The 20707-nt window shown below is 35.4% G+C and overlaps 1 long non-coding RNA gene across 6 annotated transcripts in view; it reads left to right on the plus strand.

The window, feature by feature from the left end:
- LOC147846654 (uncharacterized) overlaps window positions 1-20707 on the plus strand; it is a 124718-nt gene that overhangs the window by 63060 nt on the left and 40951 nt on the right. For 2 of the 6 annotated variants that reach the window (XR_015476122.1, XR_015476118.1), the window contains exon 4: window positions 7342-9088. The exons of 1 other annotated variant lie outside the window; for it this stretch is intronic. This is a non-coding gene — a long non-coding RNA (uncharacterized LOC147846654). Of the gene's footprint in view, window positions 1-5647; window positions 7061-7341; window positions 9089-20707 lie in introns of those variants that run through there. 3 more of the 6 variants (XR_015476120.1, XR_015476119.1, XR_015476123.1) reach the window with 3 other exon arrangements.

The raw sequence follows: 20707 nt of genomic DNA on the forward strand, positions 1-20707 counted from the left end.
TGCGCTCTTGGCGCGACGCGGCTGGGTCTTAAAGGGAATGGGAGATGAGACTCTAATTGGTTTATTCTCAAAACACTCCTATAACTCATTAAGAAAATAAACTCAACCCTTTTAGACCATGCGCCGCGGCACAAGGCAGATTTCCCGTCCTTAAATTAGCAAAAACGCGTCCTGACACACCCTGAAAGCGTTTGCGCCCTGCGTTTTGCGCTCTGCGCATGGACCGTCAAAATAGAGCCCCTAGTGTCTGACATACCCGCCATTCCTGTGCTTCGCATTTGATGTGCTTGAGCTCAACCCCTTTTAGGGCGCACTCACACTATACTATCCAAACCGTGACCAGGCCCGTTTCTCGGATCGTTTGAGAAGTGCGAGTGCTCTGAATCGGGCTCTGGCACGAATGAAAGAGGTGTGCCAGAGCGCGGTTCACTTGGGCTTCAGTAGTATGTAGTGTGAGAGCAAATCGCGCCTGAGCCGAAACTGAAGACGAGACGTGACTTTTATGGGACTTTTTGATATGGATTTATTAGTTATTCCTACTGTTCAATGAATGCAAACTGTCGTAGATTATTGAAGACGCAAACCTCTCACTGCTCCTTCGGCAAACCTCCTAATTTCTGCAGCATGAGGACTTTATGATTGTTTATGAGCGTCAAAAGTGGCTGATCTGTGAAATATCTAAAATGACTAAAACAATATAACTAAAGAAATCTCCACTGTGCTGAGCGAAAGCACTTAATGAACAGCGCATCGTCCATGAGCATGCCCAAGCCCGAATGTAATATGGGTGTGGGCCATCGGGAAAGACAGGAGGGGGGACAAGCATGCTGGCCTGGTTTAAGGCGACTGTACATAGTGTGAGTACACCCTTACTGGCAGAGCTGTGAAAAAAACAAACATTATAGGCTCGTTTTTAGGGAAGGATTTATACTATGCCCCACCCGGTCTTCATGTTTCAGTTGAGATTTCGTCAACCATCGAATAAAAAATGCACATTTCAAAGCACTTCATGGGACCTATAAGTCTACACTTACTCCAACCCCAACAATTTATTTACCAATTATCAAATGTAAAATATTGTTTATCCCTCAATTTGCTGAGTTAAACTGTGCAGTAGCACATAGCTTCATGAAATGATCATAAAAGAGCGCTGTTGTGTCATAACATTACTGTATGTATTAGCTTGGTGTCTGGTTTGAAACAGAAAGCCAGATCAATATTTGAATATCATAGCAAGGCATCCGAACAGTTGCTCACCTTTCTAATAAAACTCATGCAGGATCAATATTTCCCTCTCTAGACGGAGTTTGTTGTGATCTCTCTCCATCTTGGAGATGCCAATATTGATCCTCATTTTTTTTTTCAGCTCCTCTTGTCAGTATGTTTTTTTTTTTTGGTCATTGGTTTATTCGCATGTTAATGTTTTTGTGCAGTAAAAGACTGACTAACATCATGGGTTTCATGACTTGAACATAGTTTAAAGCATACAAGTACACTACCTGATAAAAGTCTTGTCGTTGATCACAGTTGTAAGAGAAGCAAATACTAACCTGACATCTATTTAATCATCTGAAAAAGTGGGAGAAGGTAGATTTGTCTGATGAATCATCTGTTGAACTGCATCCCAATCATCACAAATACTGGAGAAGACCTACTGGAACCCACATGGACCCAAGATTCTCAGAGAAATCAGTCAAGTTTGATGAAGGAAAAATCATGGTTTGGGGTTACATTCAGTATGTGGGCGTGCGAGAGATCTGCAGAGTGGATGGCAACATCAACAGCCTGAGGTATCGAGACATCTGTGTTGCCCATTACATTACAAACCACAGGAGAGGGTAAATTCTCCAGCAGGATAGCGCTTCTTCTCATACCTCAGCCTCCACATCAAAGTTCTGGAAATCAAAGAAGGTCAAGGTGCTCAAGGATTGGCCTGCCCAGTCACCAGATATAAACATTATTGAGCATGTCTGGGGTAAGATGAAAGGAGTTATTTCTGAAGCAGGATTTCTTTTGACCATACCTCAAGAAGTACATGTTACGATGCAATAACTTATTTCCTAATGCAGTTCTCAAATATATATATATATATGTACACAACAGTTCTGTCTGCTGTCTGGTTCTTCAATCTAATTGGCTGATAGCCGTGCAATTTTTTGCCAGTAGCATTACACAAAAGCCTCTTCACCCTTCACCTCTTTGTATTACTCCACCCACAACAAGCAAGCTACGGTTTGACTAATATTACGGTTGTTAGACAACAAAATGTACTTTTGAGGCTTTTTAGCAGAGAATGTAGTTGTTTAGATTGCAACGATGCAGTTTATTTGTAAGAATAGTGCCTATTTCAAAATATTTACAATTTCTGAGAGCTCGTCGGTGGCCAAACACGTTTGAGGTTGTCTATCCACAAGCTGGCGCCAGAAACACATAATAAGCCCTTGTGTGTTCTCTTGAGCCCGAATAAAAAGCTGAAAAATGGAAGCCTCGTGGTTTTTAAGGTGGACCAGATAGAGTCAATAAGAAGCTGCGAATAAGAAGCTGCATTCAGCCTTGTCCCTCCTTATCGCAAACCCAACAGCAGTCTGGTGAGAAATCTCTGTAGGCGGATGGCATTTCATGTCACGTTAAGCCTTATCATGTTAAAATGTGAGCAAAATTTGCTGTTTTGTCATCACCTTCAGTTGGTCACACTCCTGAAGCGCTGCTTCGCTTTATGTTATAGAGAATCATTCAAACACTAGCTCTAAAGTGACGTTGGTGAATTAGTAACGGCTTCTGCTGTTCTGACGTCAGCTGCAGATATGAATGAATGGCAGAAGAAAGTAGTTCCTAATACAAAAGAGTTTTAGACTCTCTGTGTTTGATTTTCTTTTTTATATACAAGACTGTGCCATCGAACTGTTGTATAAACGCAATATCACACTCGTAGCAGTGTGGTATGGCTGTATATCAGCACTGGTGGGGCCTGCGGCCTCGTGCCAACGCATGCCTCCCACCAGTGCTGATATACAGCCGTAGCACACTGCTACTCTTGTGATATCACTCATATATATATATATATATATATATATATTTGCGCACTGTAGTGCATATTTTAAAAAAACTTTCTGAAATTCTGCCTCAAATGTATCATTGACAGTTTTATTGATCACTAAGATATGAATAACTTGGGTTTAAATTGCTTCGATTTAAAAATGAAAATTGTAAAAAATAGTTTAGACGTAGCTAAGCTACTTTTGCCATATAGATTTTAGCTTAGCTTGCTACATTTACCAGGGGGTAGCTTTTAGCGTAGTTAAGCTACATTTTAAGTAGAGTAGCTAATAGCTTAGCTCACTACATTTTTCAAGTTGCTTTGCCAACACTGAATTTTGTGCAGTAAATAAATGACTAACAGTGCTAACAGTATGGGTTTCATAACTAGAATAGTTTGAAGCATGAAAGTGCATATCTAAAATCTTTAACATTTAGCTTAACCTATAAGCACAACTTTTAATTCTAACTGGACATGCTTTAATATTTATTATTGTTTTTTCTTTTAAAAGTTGCCAAAAGCCAACTGGTATTAAAGCTAGATGGATTTTAAAAAAAAATCCCATCTTGGTGTGCAATATACGTATAAAACATTTAGTGAGCAGACTGTAGGCTGAGACTAGGTTTATAATACCTTCCCCATAACGAAGTTTGAGACAAAAGGATGAAAACCTCCTGAAGGGAAGTGAGTGGGTGAATTGGTTCTTTTGAAAATGAACCCAATAACTGAAGATTGATCTTTTCTGCCACTACATGCTGACATGATGAGTGGGCTCTAATTGATCTGGTAGTAATGAACTCCTCTTGTGCTCTCCTTTTCCAAGCCTCTTATATATAGTTAAGCAGGAAAGTAAGAGGTGTGACATGTGGCTATAAATAAAAGAGGAGAAAACAATTATCAATCATTTTGTTTCACAATGGCTTGAAGGTCTGTGTCAGAGGGAAAAAAACAACAGCAAAAAATAAAATAAAATCTTCTTCCCATGTGATTATCATCTGTTTTTATTTTGTACTCTATTAAATGTTTTAACAAAAGTTAACATAAGGACAGCAGAGTCTGTGAAAAACATCCGTCATTTACCAAGTGCAATCATCCATCTGTAAACCCACCCACCCATCTTTTGTTGTTCATGCATCATATATCATCCATCCATCAATCACAAATTATCAATCCATCATCCATAATTTCATCATATATCAATCTATTCATTTATTTTCATTAATATATTCATCCATCAATCCATCCATCCATCTATCTTCAATCAACCACTCATCCATCCATCCATCCATCCATTTCATCCATCTGTCTGTCCATCCATCCATCTATCCATCCCTATCCACCATCCACCCAACTCTTTTTATTCATCCCTTTCCATCTATCCATCCACTTCCACAGTTCAGCCATCTATCCATCCCTTTCCGTCATCCATCCATCAATCAATCCATCCATTCATTTATATTTATCTATCCATCCATCACTTTCCATCATCTATCCATCCATTAAACCCTTTCCATCCATCCCTTTTCACCATCTATCCATCCATCCATCTATTCATCACTTTCCATTCATCCATCCCTTTTCACCATCTATCCATCCATCCATCCATCTATCCATCCATCCATCCATCTATTCATCACTTTCCATCCATCCATCCATCAATCTATCTTGCCATCTATCCATCCATCCATCCATCCATCCATCCATCCATCTATTCATCACTTTCCATTCATCCATCCCTTTTCACCATCTATCCATCCATCCATCCATCTATTCATCACTTTCCATCCATCCATCCATCAATCTATCTTGCCATCTATCCATCCATCCATCTATTCATCACTTTCCATTCATCCATCCCTTTTCACCATCCATCCATCAATCTATTCATCACTTTCCATCCATCCATCCATCCATCCATCCATCTATCTTGCCATCTATCCATCCATCCAACCTTTCCATGTATCCATTTTCATTCATCCATCTACGCATCCATCCAACCCCCATCCATCCAACAATTTCCATCCATCTAACCCTTTCCATCCATCCATCCATCCATCCATTTCAACCCTTTTATCTATCGCTTTACATCATCTTTCCATTCATCCATCCATCCATCCATCCAATCCTTTCCATCTATCTCTTCTCACCATCCATCCATCCATTTCCATACATCCTATTTTATCCATCTATCCATTTATCCATCTAACCCTTTCTTTCTATCCATTTTCCCCATTTATCCCTTTCTATACATTAGTTCTCACCATCCATCCATCAATTTATCCATCTATCCATCCAAACCTTTCCATCTATCTATTTTTATTCTTCCATCCATCCATTTAACCCTTTCCATCTATCCCTTTTCCCCATCCATCCCTTTCTATATACTCCTTTTCACTATTCATCCGTCCATTCATCCATCCATCCAACCCATTCCATCTATCTCTTTTTACCGTCCATCAATAAATCAATCAATCCATCCATTCTTTACCATCCATCTCTTTTCACCATTCATCCATCCATCCCTCCCTCTCTCCTGAGGCACATTTAGGGCACTGCAGTATTGCTTCCACATGCAGTTGTCCAAAACAAACGCGTTTCATGTTTTCTCAGCCCAGACAAGCAGGAAGCTTTTATGTGCAAAGTGGAAAGGTTAACACCGACATCAAAGCAGCAACTGCGACTTCAGAGAAGAAAGCATTCCCAGTGAAGGTGAGAGATTCCTCCGTCCAGACGCCCATACAGTCAGTGACAGAAAGAAGCCTCTACTTTACCGACAGAGCCACTGCATGTCTTATTAATAAAAGAGCTCAGTCAGACAGCTACAAGTCTGAGAAAGAAAGAACAGAGACATCACTAATACATGATTGGCCCTCTTTCAGCTGTTACTGTAGAATCCAACAGAATTCACAACAGAAGCGAGATATGGAGCCGCTTAGGAATACACTGGAAATGGAGAGAGAGTCTTCTTGTCTGAATCGCAGATGGAACTTAATTAAATCAAGCTGAACCGCCTGTTTTACTGAAATCCACCAGCCTGACTTTAACACTGCACATTTATTAATATTTCCTGACCCACAATGGCCTTTCCATATTTAGCACTGCAATTATTTTTACATCTGTTTGCCTTCACCAAATGATGCAGAACAGAAAATTAAATCTGAACCGAGTGGCATTTTCACATCGTGAACTTTCTAGTGTAAATCACTCTAAATAAAGATCTGCTTATGCACAAAAATCCAAGATATTAGACTTCACTGCTTTATTAAATCTTAAATACACTACATGACAAAAGTCTCGTTGTCTATCCAACACTAAAAAAAAAAAAATAATCTGTAATTTTACGTTTTTTTTCCAGCCGCTGCATGCCGGAAAAAAAACAAAACATGTAAACTAACGACTGTTAAATTACAGAAATGTACTGTAAAATTACGAATAATAAATTACAGAAATTTACCGCAAAATAAAGGATATTAAATTGCAGAAATTTAATGTAAAAGAACAGATTTTAAAAACAAATTTACTGTAAAATAACAGATATTAAATTACAGAAATTTGCTGTAAAATAACAGATATTAAAAACAGAAATTTACTGTAAAATAAGGGATATTAAAATACAGAAATTTAAAGTAAAATACAGATATTAAATTACAGAAATTTACCATAAAATAATGCATATTAAAACAAAAATTTATCGTAAAATAATGGATATAAAAACAAAAATTTTGCGTAAAATAACAGATATTAAATTACAGAAATTTACTGTAAAATAAGGGATATTAAAAATACAGAAATAACAGTAAAATACAGATATTAAATTACAGAAATTTACCATAAAATAATGGATATTAAAACACAAAAATTTTGTGTAAAATAACGGATATTACATTACAAAAAATGCATCGTAAAATAAAGGATATTAAAATAAAGAAATTTATCAGAAATTAAAAACTTAAGGAAATTTCTTGATTTGCAATCCATTATTTTACGGTATATCGCTGTAATTTAACGGCTGTTATTTTACGTTTTTTTTTCACAGCACCCCAGCTTTAGGAACAACAAATAATAACTTGCCTTCTAGTTAATCTTTTGGTATGTATCAGAAGTGGCTATATGAAAGGCAAAGCCCTCTAGATTACACTTATTTTACCAAAGTAAAATATGATCATGCCTCGATTTTTAATAATTTATTTTGGACAGTAAGGTCTGACTTTGCTTAGACAAAAGTCTTGTCGCTTAACATAAATAATGTTCAACTTTGAATATAAAGTAAGGCTGCAGTGCACCTTGACCTTCTTTGCTTTCAGGAGCTTTGATGTGGAGGCTGAGATATGAGAAGGAGCGCTATCCTGCTGAAGAATTTTCCTCTCCTGTGGTTTGTAATGTAATGGGCAGCACAAATGTCTTGATTCCTCAGGCTGTTGATGTTGCCGTCCACTCTGCAGATCTCCCGTACTGAATGTAACCCCAAACCATGATTTTTTCTGCACCAAACTTGACTTATTTTAGTGAGAATCTTGGGTTCCAGCTGCAACTCAGTACTGGGAGGCACTCTTTTTCACACACATACACTATGGTCAATTTAGTTTATTCAGTTCACCTATAGTGCTGGGTTTGTCACACAGAAATGGTCCCAACTGGCCCAGGCGGGACTCGAACCAGCTACATTTAACCACTGATCCCCCTTTGATATAGATATACAGAAATAAACATATAAAACTTGTACTTTCTATCATACAAACAACAAAATATGTCAGATCACAGTGTTTCCCGATTCCATACTGCAATTCAGAAGAAGGATAAACAATAACGGACTAAGCACAACTACTACTGATCAGATATTTTTACAGTTATGAATTACAAAGAGGGTGACACAGTGGCTCAGTGGTTAGCACTTTCGCCTCATAACAAGAAGGTCGCTAGTTCGAGTCCGGGGTAGGTCAGTTGGCAATTCTGCGAGGAGTTTGCATGTTCTCCCAGTGTTGGTGTGGGTTTGCTCCTGGACCACTGTTCAAACACATGCGCTATAGGTCAGTTGAATAAACTAAACTGGCTTTAATGTATGTGTGTGCATATGAAAGTGTATGGGTGTTTTCCAGTGATGGGTTGCAGTTGGAAGTGCATACGCTGTGTAAAACATGTACTGAATAAGTTGTTGGTTAATTCCGCTGTGGCGACCCCTGTTGAATAAAGAGACTAAGCTTAAGGAAAATGAATAAATTAATGAACCATCCACAGTACGATATTTACAAATATAGGATTTTGATCCAGCATCATACCGCATACATCACATACTTGTCAAAGGGTACATATTTATTCTTCACTGCAAGTACCTTTTTTATTTATCATAAATTAAAATGCAAATGAAAACAGCTGGCAGCAAGAGATTGTAGTATAACAAGTCCAAGACACATACAGTACAGCAGATGTCTTCATTCCAACACTTAATAGACAAGACACATGGACCTGAATGTCAACAACCTCGTCAGCTCCTTCGAGATACACGTTCACATCCAGGTTAATAAACACTTTGACATTGACTGTTTTGCTGCAAGTAACGCAGGCTTTTTTTAACATTGAAATATAATTGCCTGAACACAATAACACTCAACAATATCTTTGCTTTTAAACTGTATTTTTTTCAAATTTTTGGTCAAATGTTTTGGGTATTCTTCCACAAGCTTCTCACAATAGTCGGCAGGAATTTTGGCCCATTCCTCCTGACATAATTGGTGTAACTGAGTCAGCTTGATAGGCTGCTCGCACAAGCTTTTCAACTCTGCCCACAAATTTTCTATAGGATTGAGATCAGGGCTTTGTGATGGACACTCCAAAACATTTACTCAGTTGTCCTTAAACTCTTAAATTCTAGTGCTATTTTGGGATTTCCGCCTGGATTTCACCTACCCAAATTTAAAAGCTTCCCAAATGCACATGCCTAGGTGTAAATGCAAATTTGGTATTGTTTTAAAGAAAACCCTTTGAATTTTTATAAAACACTATTGAAAGTGTTTAAAATAACTGTATATGTCGTCTGTGTTATAATAAACACCTAAAACAAGAGGCGCTTTTTGTATTTTTTTTTTTTTTTTATAAACTCAAATTTGAAAGTGTACCTTTTAGGTTCTGTGTGGTCTAGCGTCCTGTAATTAACTTTGGTGGTTCCTGCACGTGTCTGTAATCATAGGAAAAAAAATGTCTCTACCATAATATATGCAAAAGTTATTGTATTCCCACTGATGAGAGGTGCTGTACAAGCCACAGGGATCGATCATTATTTTCATATTTCACTATTCTTTTGTTTGATCAAACATAATTCACTGTGTTTGGACCACGTCAGACATATAAAAGGATTACTTATGCACATCAGCTCAAAAACTGAGGAGAAATGGCCCTGAAGCGCACAGCACAAGGTAAGAGATGACAGCTGTCTGTGCTATCTGGGGCTGCTTAGTGATCATAAATGTATTGTTTTCACTTCTGCACCATGGAAACACTGCGATTCATTCGACAACTGTTTGATATGTGAATATAATTGAGTAAAAAGAATGCTAGAACCTTATGAACACCGGCAAGAGCTTTCATTTGAGCTATAACTTGTACGTGTGTCAAATATGAACCATATGAAAAATATAAAAATGAACCAATGTTCAAAACTCAGCTCAGGTATCCAAAATACTGCGTATTTAAGTGTAAATAACTTTTGTACAGTAGAATAAAAACCAAAGTGATGCATATGTGCATAAAATATAGATTCTACACTTTCAAACGACATCACTTCAAAGGGGAACTGGTGCAATGCTAGCCCTTTAAATCTTAATGCAAAAGTCGAGGATGTCACAGAGTTTAACTGGTTAAAGCACATTTGAATTAATTTGGTTGTATGCTTAGTGTCATGGTCTGTTTGGAAGTCCAAGTTTTAATTTCCTGCCTGATGTCTTCATATGTTGCTTTGGTATTTCTACATAATATTCTTTTTTTCTTGATGCCATCTATGCTGTTAAGTGGACCAGTCCCTCCTGCAGCAAAACAACCCCACAGCATGATGCTGCGGACCCCATAATTCACAGTTGGTATGGTGTTCCTAGGCTTGTAAGCTTTCCCCTTTGTCCTCCAAATGTAACACTAGTCATTATAGCCAAACAGTTCAATCTTAGTTCCATCAGACTACAGGACATGTCTCCAAAAATTATTCTTTTTCCCAGTGTAATTTCCCATGTTTCCAATTCCCAGATATAATCAGGCTTTTACAGTGTACATTTTGCACCTGCTCTGTGATAATTCAAATCCAGCAGAGAATAAGTACTTCTGAACTAAGCAAATTAAGCTTTTCCCTTAAATGGACTTTGATTAAAAATTGGTCACGCTCAGGTGTTCGCCTCATGGTTGCAATATGCAACAAGCTTCTGTAACCTCAGATGTGCTTGCAGTGACACGAGTTGAATGACCATCTGCTACTCTGCACCACTAGAAGCATTGCTGAGACACTTGGCTACCTGCACTCAACGAAATACTCCACTAACAAATAATTGATTGATCCTACAGTGAATTCCAGCGGGCTAATCAGAAAGGATTTGAATCAGCACATTATACAATTACCAGGTCCAAAGGGTTACGTCGCTGGAAATAACGACAGCTCCAAGTGCTGATTGTGTCTCTTCGGGCAGGTGTTCAACAAGACGTCTTAGGGGAACATGTTCGGTTTAATTAGCTGCATTTACAAATCTGCAGTTATTGCTGTTAAGTGGCAATGGCGGAGGTATTGTCTCGGACTCTATTGGCTTTTTCAATTGTTCATGTCAGTATTAAATATATAGGCAGTCTAGGGTGAATTTCAGAGTAAATTAAGTTTAAACTGTGCTTAATCCCAGTTTGGGCCTGAAAAGAGTCAAATCTGAATAATAATAATAATAATAATAATAGTAATTGATAATGATTAAAATGATTAATTATTATTATTATTATTATTATTATTATTATTAATTTTAATAATACATAGTTAAATTAATTAATAAACAAAAATTAATAAATAATGAATGTAAAAAGTTAAATAATAATATTAATAATAATAATAATAGTAATAAATAATAATTTTAAATATTGAAAATAATTAATACAAATTATTTATAATAAAATAAAACTAATAACAATTATTATTATTATTATTATTATTATTATTATTATTATTATTATTGAGTATTTAAATTAATAATAATAATATAAGGAATGATAAAAAATAATAATAGTAATTAACAATAATTAGAAAAATTACTATTACTATTATAATTATTAATATTAATTTAGTATTACATATTTAAAAAAAGATAATTAAAATAATAAATAAATTAAATACAATTTAAAATAATAATAGTAGTAGTAATGATAGTAGGAGTAGTAGTAATAATAATACTAATAATATTTATTATTATTATTATTATTATTATTATATTGTAATTTTTGTTATTATTATTAATTATATTATTATAATAATACAACTGATAATAATACTACTTGTTGTTTTTGTTGTTGTTATTTTAATAATTAATAATATTAATGACAGTTTTTTATAATAATAATAATAATAATAATAATTATTATTATTATTATTATTATTATTAGTATTATTATTATATATTTTTTGTTGTTATTATTATTAATTATATAATAATAAAACTAATAATAATAATAATAATTGTTGTTGTTTTTAAAATTATTATTAATATTAATGAATGTTTATAATAATAATAATAATAATAATATTATATTGCTGTTACTTTTGTTGTTGTTAATAATAATAATTAATCTAATAACTATTTTTATTATGATTGTTATTAATAACAACAACAACAATAATAATAATAATAATAATAATAATAATAATGATGATTTAGGAAGAAGAAGAAAATACAATGGGCCCTGTTTTTATTGTTAAATATAATTTACATTAGTTTACAGTAATTTATAAAGTTGATTAATCACGTAGCACTGGTCACCAAAATTTGGACTTGGAAAAAAAGTAGCATGACCAATATATAAATACATACAATGTGTTCATCTTTCATTTTTGTAGAATAAGATGCAGACACATGTAAATAAATAAATAAAACAACATTAATTAAATCACTGGCTTGCACGCACAGGGATTTGCATTTGTATGCGTCAATGCATTACCAAAAACTAGATCATTTTTTTATGGAAACCCATTCTGGCTAGTGAAATCTGGAGCTTTTAAACGGCTCCGGGAAATCTAGAGGCTTTTGATGCCGGTCTTTAAACTCATTTCAAAGCTCGTTTGGCTCAAATCCACAATCAATATTGGATATTGCCTTACAGAAAATTCAATAACCAGAACAACACCTGAAATGAACAGAGAAAACTGTCGCACGGCATTAACAATGCAACCATTTAACCAAACTAAACACTGAATTATACTCATAATGTGCTACCAGAAATGTGTGTGTGTTAATTAAATGCCACAAGAAAAGAAAGATTCACACTCCTATATAATGTTTCCCCACACACACATAATAAATACATGACATATTGTGATACACGACTAAACTGATCTCCTGTGGTTTTGAGTTTGATGCAATTAATCAATGAATCGATGCTCAACGAAAGCAAAACAGAGCTCATTGTAGATTGCTGAACACATTAAATCTGACTGCTCTGCAAATGAGAAATATGAGACAAGAAATTGCACTGTTGAAAGGTTGGAAAATACTGTTTATGTGTGTGTTATAATGTGAAGCTGGATTTTAAGACAAAAACATTAGTAGTTTGATCCCAAAGCACAAGATATGCCTTTAAGCTTGTTGATATGACTAGGATGATGAAAGATGTTTGATAGGGTTTGGATTACTAATATGAAGCACACTCATGATGGATTGGGAAAACAATAATAATAATAACCCAGTCCAAGGAAGAGAGTGGTGTTTTACAGGATTGCAGGAAAAGCCACTTGAATTGAATTAATTCTCTTCTGGATAGAGATTTGATCCTGTTAGCCATCTGCACAATCAGCACAAGAAATGGATTAGAGAGGAGGCTGAAGCTGCGATCAAACAGTTTGAGAAATCTCTGCTGATTCCCTCTTTATTCGAGGTCTCTTTTTTTTCCCCAATATGATGTCTCAAATGTGAGCTGCATAGGAAGGCAGAGGAGAGAGAGAGATATGAAAGGCAGTTAGCAGATTCACTCGAGAGTAATACTTCATACCCTGAAGAAACGCAAGCAGGAAGCCGTCACCGAACTGACTTTGAAGTCTTTTTAAGAGAGACATGTGATGGCGTATTAATCTTTTATATATTTAATCCACTTCGAAAGTCGCAAAACCTGACAAAAATGTGTCCAAGTCCTATCTTTTTTATTAAGATATAATAAAAAAACATTAAAATAATATTAAGGCCATTGTCAAGTAGCTCTGTAAAGGTCAATAAATAAACAAAAATTGTCAATAAAAATACAGAAATGTTTATTTATTTTATTTATAAAAATTAATAAACAGTGCTTGTTAGAACTTTCAGGTGCTGATATAAACAAAAAAAAAAAAAAAAAAAAAAAATATATATATATATATATACACACACACACACACACACACACACACATATATTAATATTAGACAGTCGTTTTTAATTTGTTTAATTTAAAATGTTCCTCTTCTACTTCTACAAATATACACTTTAATAATAATAATAAAATAATAATAATAATAATAATAATAATAATAATAATAATAATAAGGTTATTGTTAAATGATTAAAGATAATGGTTAAATGATAATAGACCCTTTTCACATGTCTAGGTTTCTCAGTAGCAGAAGTTGACATAGTTGGGAAAACTTAGAGCCTTAATGATAGAATTTACAATCTTGTTTGCTCAAATAATAAAAGAAAAAGTCCACAATGATGTTATAAAGACTTTCAGAAAAAGGAAAGAAAAAAAAAAGTATATATATATTTGTGAGACTGATGATGGCAGCCAGAAGAGAGAATAATGTCAAATTCACTGTCCTCTCCCATAGGCGCTGTATAAGAAACACTTTGCACAAGCGGTAATTAGTTTTTTTATTTTTTATTTTTTTTTATTTTAAGCAAAGATGATTGAATACATACGTAAATACTTATGTTCATACATTTAAAAAAAAATCAAAATATTATATAATTATATTATATTATATTATATTATATTATATTATATTATATAATTATATATAAAATTATTTATATTATATATAAAACTTTCAAGGATTTAAGAAACACGCATCTATTCTTATGCCTGGTGATGCAGACGTCTCCAAAACCCAACAGGTGGACAAATCTAAACTAGTTTCTATTAAAACAAAACTAAATATGCCTATAATAAGTAACACAAATAATAAAAACATTATACAAATGCAAAATGTTATAAATAAACTGAAAAAGCCCCTCGAGGTAAAGAAGGCAGGGAAGCAGTGGTTTTTATATTTAGGTAGAAAATATTTTTTTTTAACATTTTAATCCTTTAAATCTTTCAGCAGTGAAGATATTTGTGAATTGCTGTACATCCTGTGTGTATTAAGCAATGTGTAAGCGTTTGGAAACACATAGGTGCATAACCAACGTGCTCTGTGCTGGACTTTAGACCAGCTTTTAGGTGGTCAATGATGCAGTCTATTTTAGGTCTTTAAAAAAGCAACGGTGCCATCAATGTGCCTTAACACCTCTGTTTTAGACCGGAACACTTATGAGTCCGCAAATGGATTTTCTATTTAAACAACTTGACACAAAATGTAAATATAATAGTGTTGCGCTGGTCTGAAAATAGTAACAAATCTCATCAAACACATCTTGTGGCTTATTGCGCCAGTTGTTTGATAGGGCCCATAGTCTGACAATGTACCGGAAAGCAAACGCAAAGTGCGTTTTCAGATTTCAACTAGATTATTAAAGTTCGTCGAGACAAACTTTAGGCTGGCTTGAGAAAGTCTGTTGGAAATAGTTTGTTTAATTTAAACAGTTTTAAAAAGTATGATCATAGATAGATAGATAGATGATAGATAGATAGATAGATAGATAGATAGATAGATAGATAGATAGATAGATAGATAGATAGATAGATAGATAGATAGATAGATAGATAGATGATAGATAGATAGATAGATAGATAGATAGATAGATAGATAGATAGATAGATAGATAGATAGATAGATAGATAGATAGATAGATAGATAGATAGATAGATTAAAGCAGTTTATAGATAGATAGATAGATAGATAGATAGATAGATAGATAGATAGATAGATAGATAGATAGATAGATAGATAGATAGATAGATAGATAGATAGATAGATAGATAGATAGATTAAAGCAGTTTATAGATAGATAGATAGATAGATAGATAGATAGATAGATAGATAGATAGATAGATAGATAGATAGATAGATAGATAGATAGATAGATAGATAGATAGATAGATAGATAGATAGATAGATAGATTAAAGCAGTTTATAGATCTATTGTGAAGTCAATGACAGTCTTTTGCAATAAAAGTCTATGGGACAGTTGTTGCTAGGGTGCAGTATCTGGTAGTTAGGGTGTGGCTAGAAAGTTAAAAGCTCATCAGTTATTGGCAGTTTGGTAGTCTTAAATGAGCTCAGCCATTAGTATGTATGACAGTCTGATGCAGAGTTATGAGCTCACAAAGTTTGATCCCATGTTAAGTCAATGAGAGTCTTTTGAATGGAAGTCTATGGGACAGTTTCTAGGGTCCAAAAGTGGTTGCTAGGGCGTGGCCAGAAAGTTAAAACCTCATCAGTTATTGGCAGTTAGGTAGTCTGAGTTAAATGAGCCCAGTTAGAAGTCTGTATGACAGTCTGATGCAGAGTTATGAGGTCACAAAGTTTGGTCCAATGTTAAGTCTATGGGATTTTTCCGACGGTCCCGGGACGTTTTTCGAAAAATCGAAAGTCGGATCAGTCGGAAAAGATATGGCATACCGAGTCAGAATAGTTTGGAGGTCTGGTGTGAGTTTGGTGGTCATAGCTCGAAAGCTCTAGGAGGAGATAGATTTTGAATTTTAGTCTCAGAAGAAAAAGAAGAAGAATATATATATATAAAAAAATAATAAGTTTAAATAGGATTTCAGTAGTCTGGCTTGTTTCTCAAGCCAGCCTAATTAAAGATTAGATGAATTGTTCACCACAAAACAAGCAATGAGAGCTAACAAAATCAATAAATAGTTTTGATTCCCTTTGTAATTTAATGGTGCTAAAATAGGATCTCTTAATACAAACTAGTACTTTGTTTTGTTTATGATTCTTCTGGGGTAAAATAGGACATGCTTGAGACACTCACATTTCTAACCTTCCAAGAATAAAAAGGCAATAAAAAGACTCCAGTGTGGAAACTCAGTGGCTTTCTCTCAGTGTGGGCGTGATCTTATTCCTCCTTTCACATCATTTCACCTGCAAGACAGCTGGTGGGACTGAAACATAACGGCTATTCTCTCTGCCTGCACCTCTTTTTTTTATATATTTCGATAACACATTTCCCCTGCGTCTCCAGACCAGAAAAGGCTTTGAGGAGGGCAGGTGAGCTGACTCCACCACATTGTTCCTTTACCGAGCAAAGATTGTAGCTGACTGGAGGAAAATTGTGTACCGCAGGGGCCCATCAGTGACCCGGTCTGGGGTAGAAGACTGCGTTAAGGATGAAAGGCCGAAATCATGGAGTAAGAGTCTGAACCACATGAGTATGGAGAGACTTACTGCGTTCAGACAACATGGGAATCTGTAGGAGATACATATTGTACAAACATCTGCGCAACAAAGGATCACAAAGAAAACGTGGGAGATATATATATATATATTTTTCATGCATCAACAAAGAACTACCTTGGTGCCTTTTTTCATGCATCAACTAGGAATTGCCTTGGTGCCATCTTTTTACTTTCCCTAAGGTTTAAAAAAAAGTTTATTCAAGTATGTTGCTAGTATACTTAATGCAGACTAAATGCACAGCACACACAAATACAGTGGTTACAGAAATGACTTGAAACAGCGACCTACTTGCTGTGAAGCGACAGTGCGAACCACTGAGCCACCGTGTCGCCTCCTGCTAAAATTATTCATTCATTCTTTTATTTTATTTTCAGCTTAGTTCCTTTATCAGTCTATTTATAGTTTATTGGTCACCACAGCAGAATGAACCGCCAACTTATCCAGCATATGTTTTATGCAGCGGATGCCCTTCCAGCTGCAACCCATCACATCGAAACATCCATTCCATACACAACCATTAACACACACTCTACAGACAATTTAGCTCACCCAATTCACCTGTACCGCATGTCTTTGGACTTGTGGGGAAAACCGAGCACCCGGAGGAAACCCATGCAAACACTGGGAGAACGTGCAAACTCCACACATAAATGCCAACTGACCTAGCCTGGGCTCAAACCAGCAACCTTCTTGCTGGGAGGTGATTGTGCTACCCACTGCACCACCATGACATATCATTTAATTATGTTTTTTTTTTTCCAAGTTAATGTAGGAAATGCAATGTAAGGCTGACGGTTTACCTTTCAACAAGACAATGACCCTAAGCACACAACTAAAATAACCAAGTAGTGGCTTCACAACAATTATGTGACTGTTCTGGAATGGCCCAGCCGGAGCCCTGATCTAAACCCAATTAAGCATATCTTGATAGACCTTAAAATGGCTGTCTACCCACATTTACCATCCAACCTGCTATAACCGGAGGGGATCTGCAAGGAGGAAAAGCAGAGGATACCCAAATCCTGGTGTGAAAAACTTGCGTCTTTTCCAAAAAGCGTAGAAATAAATTTCCGAATAAAATTCGGTAGCGGTCGGTTATCTGGTGTAATTTGAACAGAATCTGGTGGTGTAACACCTAGCGTTCCAGACTCCTGACATTATTTCACATTATTTTCTTGAACAGCATATCTGTGATTTTCTCGTAACGCATGATGAACGCATGACCAGTGCTTTCTGCATGTGCTTTTTATTCGCACAGGCTGTGCACACATCATCTGCATAAAAGACCTCATAGCCGGCTTTACCATGGCAGAGCTTAGTGAAGATGTGCTGTCTTTGAAGGACGTTGAGCTTGCATTAAAAACCCATTAGGAAACCCACATCAGGCAAGTATGATGTATGGGCGTCTTTTTCATGCGTCATAGATGCAAATGAAAAAAAAAAAAAAAAAAAAAAACCTTTGCACGATGTGTTGATACCTCAACGTTTTACCCTTTAGATGTCAGAACCCGGGTTTGAACTTTGCCCTCTTTCTTTTCTGACAGCGTTTTCTATCTTTCCTTACTGACAACATTCTAATTTGTCTCCAAATTGCTGTGTAACTTTACTCAGCTGATCGTCTTTTACAATTAGTAGCCTCACATGTTACTGCCAGCTGCCTTTCATTTCTGCTAATTGCTGCTGCTATATCTGAGGGTGTTTTGCTTCTCCTTTTGTCAGAGTGTGGGATTTCTTACAGCCTTCTTGTTGGTCTGTTGTATTATCATTGTGTTCTCTGTCCAGTTCCCTGGATCCATCCCGGATTTGGTCTGCCCTACTGGAGAGCTGATCTTTTGCGTTGCCATTGCCCTTCTCCTGCATTACCAGGCCTGGACCAAAGACTAACTTTATTTTTTGATTGAAATTTAGCCCACTCCTGATTTTTCTTTTTCATGTGGTGCTACTAATTTTTGTTGGTATTTTTCCTGTACTGTTGAACATTGCCTGTGGTCCAGTTTTCAGTTTATTTTTTACTAAAGTTCAAGATCTGCTCTGGGATCTCAGCAAACGCTGAGTCACTTTCTTTTTGCTTATTTTATTAAAAAACCCTATTGAATTGAACTCCTCTGCTTTTGGGTCCTTTATACAGACACACCTGACATTAGACTGCAACCTCAGGTTGAAGGCGGCACTTACAATTGAAGTCATTATTATATGTTAATTATATGTCCCCGTTTATTTTTTTCCCTAATTTCTGTTTAACGAAGAGAAGATTTGTTCAGCACATTTCTAAGCATAATAGTTTTAATAACTCATCTCTAATAACTGATTTATTTTATCTTTGCCATGATGACAGTAAATAATATTTACCTAGATATTTTTCAAGACACTTCTATACAGCTTAAAGTGACATTTAAAGGCTTAACTAGGTTAATTAGGTTAACTAGGCAGGTTAGGGTAATTAGGCAAGTTATTGTATAACGATGGTTTGTTCGCTTTGCGCTTTGCACCTGGACCATCAAAATAGTGCCCTATATATATTTATTCATTCATTTTCTTTTTGGCTTAGTCCCTTTATTAACCAGGGGCCGCCACAGCAGAATGAACCGCCAACTTATCCAGCACATGGCTTACGCAGCGGATGCCTTTCCAGCTGCAACCCAACACTGGGAAACACCCATGCACTCTTGCATTCACATACACTACAGCCAATTTAGCTTATTCAATTCACCTATCGCGCATGTCTTTGGACTGTGGGGGAAGCCGGAGCAAATATTCAACAATTTTCTTGGCAGCTATCCAAATTAAAATCAGTACATTGAAGTCATATTAACTAACATTAACAAACAATAAGCAATGTGTTTTCAGCACAACTGATTCATCTTTCTGAACAGTTAACAGCTGTTTATTGCTAGTTCGTGTTATTAAACAAAATATGATTTTAAAAGTAGCAACGAAGTAATAAATGTTGGTACGCATAAATGCAGTCGAGCGTGTCCAAACCTTTGTATTTAACTGCTACATGCATAATCTCAGGCCGGCTGTCGTCAGAGACATGGATTGTTACTGAGAGTTACAAATAAGTGCCATTTACCGTATCTCAGAAAGCTGCTCTGAAAGAACGAGGCTTTAATTAGCATTTGCTCAAATCTCTGTTTCCCTCTTTTATCCAGCAGCAGCACAGCACACGTTAGCATCGCTAGACACGGGGATTGAAAGCAGCCCATTTTTCTTCTGGATTACCAACGTAAGCTCACACGCTTGACTACACTTGCTATTACTTTGCATTTTGCCTGCCTTTCCCAAACATCTTTTAATTGTCTCTAGTTTATTTATTTATTTATTTATTTATTTATTTATTTATTCATTAATTTCATTATTATCAAATTTTTCATTTTAATTGTGTTTTAGTTTTTTATGTATTAATTAATTAAGGTGTTTATTAATCAAATAATGTATTAATTTGTTTGTTTACATTAAACTCTTGTTTTCATTATTAAATTATTCATTTAATGTGCTTTAATTGTGTTTGTTTGTTTGTTTACATTAAATGCATTTTTTATTAATTTTATAAAGATATTTATTTTAATGTATGTTTTAGTTGTATTTATTTATTTGTTTGTTTGATTGTTTACATTACATTTTTTTGCATTATTACATTATTTAAGTTAATGTATGTTTTAGTTTTATTTATGTATTTATTCATTTTTGGTGATTTATTTATTCATTTTCTTATGTATTCAGAATTGATAGGGCATTTGGAAAGTTGAAATGCATTAAGGCGTCATGGTGGTGCAGTGGGTAGCACGATCACCTTACAGCAAGAAGGTCGCTGGGTCAGTTGGCATTTCTGTATGGTGTTTGCATGTTCTCCCCGTGTTGGTGTGGGTTTCCTCCGGGTGCTCCGGTTTTTCCCACAAAAAAAATTTCAT

The sequence above is a fragment of the Danio rerio genome, chromosome 1 (genome assembly GCF_052040795.2).
Source record: "Danio rerio strain M-AB ecotype USA chromosome 1, GRCz13ab, whole genome shotgun sequence".
Taxonomy (NCBI): domain Eukaryota; kingdom Metazoa; phylum Chordata; class Actinopteri; order Cypriniformes; family Danionidae; genus Danio; species Danio rerio.